This window comes from Montipora foliosa, chromosome 12, assembly GCF_036669935.1.
Source record: "Montipora foliosa isolate CH-2021 chromosome 12, ASM3666993v2, whole genome shotgun sequence".
NCBI lineage: Eukaryota > Metazoa > Cnidaria > Anthozoa > Scleractinia > Acroporidae > Montipora > Montipora foliosa.
Window position 1 is genome coordinate 13,314,964 of NC_090880.1, and position 5,894 is coordinate 13,320,857.

The following is a 5,894-nucleotide window of genomic DNA, read 5'->3' on the forward strand; positions in this document are numbered from 1 at the left end:
TAAACCACTGTGTAGATCAAATAAAAGCATGGGCAGCCTAAATTGTAAATTTCTACAGCACACTCCGCAGCATTCACACCCTCTTATTTTCTACCTCGCTCGCACTCCAAGGTGAACATTTTCCTTATGGTCATTTATCCACTTAAATAGTGCTGACATATCCAGACTGGCCAGGAAATTTCTTTCAAAGTTCACAAAGTGGTTATAATGATGGCCTTCTTGTTTATGAAATACACTGGTAGCCATTGCTCTGTTAACTAGTTCTTGTAGATCTCTTTCAGTTGAACTTCGCGTGTGTCTTCCAGACCTCAACACTTTGTGGATTTCTTGATCAATAGTATCGCTCAACATTCGTGTCGCACCTTCTGCATGGGAAATACGAGCTACAGCGTTTTCTGTCACATTGGGGCCTAGGTTCCTTATGGCTTCCTTCAAGAACCGATTGCTGTGTTTGAAGTCCAAGGCAATGTTCTTCCCTTTTCCTCCTAGGGTGTTGACAGATCTATTCCACAAAAATCTTTCGCTGTCTCGTGGTGCTAAAAGAGACTTCACTAGAAGCAACTGACATAAAGAGCATATAGAGCATAGAGCATATTTCTTGCTGTGGCTTCCATCTGCCTTACACATTAACATGAAATATTTGTATTGTCTCATTAATCGCTGCCCATCCCCTTCACTGACTGCATCCAAAAAATTGATGAAGAAAAGACCATCCTCAAGTAGTGCACAATTGTAGATATATATATATCTGTGTCTTTCTCAGAAGTGCTAGTGTACTTGTTTCCACCATCAGATTCACTGGAGATGGCCTTAGACTCTACACTGTCATCACCAGGTAGATTATTGGGGATGTCAACTGGATGGTCATGTGAAAGTTCATGCCTCCGCCTGCTTTTCCCATCATATTTGAAAGATCTGTTGCAGTTGGGAAACCTGCAGGGAAATCTCCCATCTGGTGTGAGTTCTTGTTGATTTATAATAATTTGTCTAGCTTGAGCAGTAATCAACTTATCCACTGCATTGTTGAGTGCAGTGTAGTCAAATGCAAAACTATCGACAATTTTTGATGCTGCAATGTGCAAGTATTCGAGCTTCTGAGCCTTTGTCTTGTTTTCCATGTTGTCTGGAAGGGGAAAGTTAACAGGGTTGGATGTTTTGCTTTTAAAGCCAAGGACTGCTCCTGCTGCTGCTGACTCTGGATTTTACCACAAGTGTAAGAAAATCCCTATCTGCCCTGTAAGCTGCACTAGGATCTCCTTCTACATTTCTTCTGTTTATCAATGTGCGATCAGAAAAAAGAGTACACAAGTCACCAGCTGATTTTCCTGAGAAAAACCTCTTGTATATCAGCGAGAACAGAAGAAGAGTAGAAAATTAAAATATGTTTAACCTCATAAAGTAATAATAGCAAATGAAGTGATCTGTCTACAAATGTAACAGAGTAAGTGAACTTTGAGCAAAGCTAGCCTATGTTAATATTGATCTTAAAATTAAGCATTTGATTGGTGACAGTTGACTGAGTAATCTATTGTTGGCATACTGCCTTTGTACATCATGTACATTAGTCCCGACATCCTTCTAAAACTCTTTATTGGTATTATATTTTTTAAATAGTATGCATGCTGTGAGTGGCTGAAAGCTGTGCCTTTTTACTGAACATACAGAGCACATTTCTTATTCAGTTCAGCTAAGCAGAAAGTGTTCAATTCTCAATTTTTGTAGAAAGGAATCTTTTTGCCTGAAGTACAGATCGAGAGTGTTGAAGGAGTGTGGAAAACATGCGCCTATGGCTTTTGCTCTCCCTGCACTTTTTTTGTGTTGTTGTCACTTTCTGTGTATTGTATTAAAGAACAGGGCACAGAAAATGGTCAGCTATTTGTTAATTACCGGTAATGAGCAATCAGGCTGATTGAAGAACTTTAATTGTCCACATGCAGTGACTGACATCATGACGAAACACTGATGCACTGATGTGTGTTTTGTAAAATTAGTTAAAATACCATTGTTTGTCAATGGTTTAAACAATTATGATAAACTACATTTTATTCATCAATGTGTTATCAATGCATCTCAGTACTTGTTGGATTATTGACACAGAACCAAGAAAATTTAACTGTGAGACTCTCACATGTAAGAGGAACTTGGCTGTCAGATTGAGAACAATGCTTGCCCTTCCATTTGATAAACTTACACTAAGGATCTTCACACCAGCATGCCAATCTCCTAACTGCAAATTCAGTCCTTCAAGCCGGTCTTCAGCTGTATATGCGTTTGAAACTGAAGCGATGACATTTACAGCTCTTTCAATCGTTAACTGGTCACCAGTCAATAGTTGTGGATCACATGAGCCATCAGCACGTTTGGGTAAGTATGTATGGAACTGCTTCAAGATGGTTAGCATCTCTTCATTGACATTTTCATTTTTAAATATTACACCCAAGGGTACCTAAAAGGTTTGTCAAAGTTGAATAAAAATTATTATTGAAGAGGTCTGTAATAAAACAGTCTAAGTTAGCTGTAATCTAAAGTCAACTTCTCCTTTCTAGATGAAGAAATGTAGGGAAGAATTAATTGTTTGATGACAATTCATACCGTTCTACTGAATTCTAAAACTAGTTTATTCATTTTATTTATTTATTTATTTAAAGGAGGAGTAGACTGACATATGGTGATTGCAACAAATGGTTTAGTTTGTCCATGGCATAAGGGAGTGTTCAGTATTTATAGGGAGTTGATGAATAGGAGAAGTCAACACCTTAGACTTTTTATGCAAAAGTCAAATATGCTCAATAAAATATTTGGTCCCCCTCCCCTAACATAGTAAGGGCAACTGTTTTTCCCCCAGACTGAAATAGCATTTAAAACTAAGTATTCTAACTCACAAACAAAGAAGGATAAGCTATTTGAGCACATTTTTAAAAACTTGCTCAGCATCAAAGGGGCATCTTTGTTCCAGAAATGTGTTACCAGCAAAACAGAGGATTATAAATATGTATTATTAAAAAATAGATATCAGGAGGGTTTCAAAAAAACACCCCCTCCCATTTAAAAGCTCCTCCTACCCATAAATAATGACCACCCCCTAAATACAAAACAACAAAGTTGTTTACCTTAGTCGACTTTTTGCTCATCTCCTTGCTATACTTATGTGGTATATGCAGAATCACAATATCCTTAAAGGGACTTAATGCAGTAAAGTACTCCACCAACGTTCTTGATACTAGAACAATGTAATCCAGCCTTTGATTTTGCATTTCTGCAACTGTAGGCATGAACGACTGATTTGGTACATCTAAAATGTCTGGTTTCTTCTTCCCAAGAGTGTTTATTCCTGATACTCTATTCATGACCATTTTGTGGTTGACCCAATGGTGAGAGGACTTTTGCTTAGACATCGTCATGTTTCTCGATTGAATTTCCAAGTCAATATTATCAAAGACGACTGCAAAGCCAGGACGGGCATTTTCTTTCATTTTAACCAACATTTTCTTGGCTGTCAAAGCCTCCTCAGTGTAATTGCCAGTATGACATACCTTTTCAAGCTCCCTAAAACCACAACAGAAACCCAAGTTTGATTATAAAAAAGATATTAATGAATTTATCTCAGAAATTAATTAATGATGTATGTGACTTTTTTCGTGCAATTAGCTCTCAACTTCAAATAACATTCAAATTTTAGAAAAAACTGTAGGGTGGAATTTTTTAAAATCGTTAAAAGGGCTTTTTCGTTTTAGCACAATTTCTACAGATTGAGAGGTGAGGAATATTGCAAACTTTGGAAAACACTGAAAAAATGGTCACCAACTTTAAAACAGTGACTGTGTGGGCCATGCTTTAGAGTGTTACACGCTATCTACCAAGGCAACAAATATGATGTCATAAATCATCTCAAAGCAATTGAAATAAGCTATACTTTGTTTTAGTGACTACAACCATAAAATTTCAATGTTGGATTGTTCTGACTTATATGCTTTAAAAGCCATGTAGATCCTCCTTGCACATCAAAGCAAGTTTTTAGACCATACGCCCCTTACAAGTAAATTTATGGCCCCTAGGGCTTACAGTGGAATTTATCTAGTTTTTGTAGTACATACGCTAACTTCAAGTTCTCGTCAGTGATTGCCGTCTGTTCTGCCTTCTGTTCTCCAAGGTCATCCATCTTGTTAAGAGCACACCGGTTGGAACATGTGATGTTCATCTTGCTCAGTCTGTCAAGGGTTGCCTTTGATAAAAGAGAATTTAAAAATGTACTATAATATACCATTAGCAACATTTCACATGGAAAAGGTTATCCCCGACTTTTCCTTTCCTGCTCATCGTATAAATAAGCAAAAGTAAATATAGCTTATATCATTAAGAGGATGTGGTTATAACTGAAAGCTTATTTTTTTGCCAACATAAAAGTAATTAAGCTTTCATGGGAACATGTAGGAAAGTATGCTCTCCAAACTATATCGAAAACCTTTCATACTTACCTCGGTGGATGCTGTTTTGAAGAGTATGGCAAGAAAAGTTGCTGTTCCGTTCATGTGTCGGCTTCTCTGCTTCAACAAAATCGATCCAGCAACCGCAATACTTGGAAGCCACGATGAGTCTTTCGTGCCATTCGACAGTGCAATAGTCATAAGGAATGCGTAAAATATCAGCGCCCTTTCCTTCCACTCCTGGCACATAGCCTCCATACTAAACTTCTTTAAATCTTCTTTGGAAGCTGTCCGTAATAAGGATGGACATAAATCGTTCACTTCCCTCAATACTTTTCACAAAACATGTTTGATTACTATGTTCACCACAGGCTCGCATTTTACAACAGCACTTGCGAGTCTTTCTGGAGGACCATGAACTAAGGCTTTTCCAAGAGCCTCATAGCAAGGTTCAAGCGTCTTACTAGCAGTCTTCAATGGGTAATCGACGATAACTTTTACCTTCGTCTCAGTACGAACATTGTTATTGCCCAGCTTACTTATCGGTGTTGAAGTTAACAAAGGACGAAGCAAGGACAAATCAGGAGTAGATACCCCGATACCGGGATCCTTTAAATGCCCAAAAGCATTGTACACTACATGGTACGGCTTCTGAAACGCTCTGTTGGGATTGTAAGTTAAAGAAGTACAAGTGGTAGGTGCTGGAGAGACAAACTTCAGAGACCTCGACACCCCAGTACTAAGCTTGTTCTGAGCTGTCGTTGAACGCTCTGGAACAGTGTCTGAATCTTTTCGTAATCTTTTCACCCTGGCTGTCTCCACATTACCATTAAAACTGCTCATGAGTTCTTGTTTCAAGTCAAAGATGTTTTTCTCTAACTTCTCAAGTTTAAGAACGCGTTTATAACATGGCTTTGTACATACAAACAAGTCATTTTCGGAGTAGACGTTGACATCGAGGGATAGCACGGATTTAATTAACTTTGGAAGATCGTGAGCTGTTTTCCCAAATACTTTTATCCTTTCTTTGACAGGAGGAGTACTACCACATATATAGCATCGAAGGTCACCATTAACAATCTTTTTTGGTGTATTAACCTCCATACGAAAGCGATAAACACAACATTTTAAACATCGAATACCTTTAAGAGTTTTCGCACGTAAATTTCTAACATTTTATATGTTGCCTTACAATTGGCTATCTTGCAACAATGGCTCGACCCTGATTGGATATTCTTGCACAATGGGAATGGCATCCCCAGCTCGGTTCAGCAGAAGTTTGTGGGGAGGGAGAATGGGACTGACACAAAAAACGGCTGCAAGGAGGCTATCCACGTGGAGGATTTTCCAGACTCTTCCTCAGTCCACATATTATGACAAATAAACTCGCGATTCAACGCCATGTGCGCGCCACAGCCAGTTCCGCTGGCGTCAGAGTAAACAAAACAATTAGGCAAACTGTTGCTAAAG

At 38.4% G+C, this 5,894-nt stretch overlaps 1 pseudogene; it reads right to left on the reverse strand.

Annotated features, from left to right (window-relative positions):
- Positions 1–90: 90 nt before the first annotated feature.
- Positions 91–5,528, reverse strand: LOC137979853 (uncharacterized; annotated as a pseudogene).
- Between the last annotated feature and the right edge of the window lie 366 nt (positions 5,529–5,894).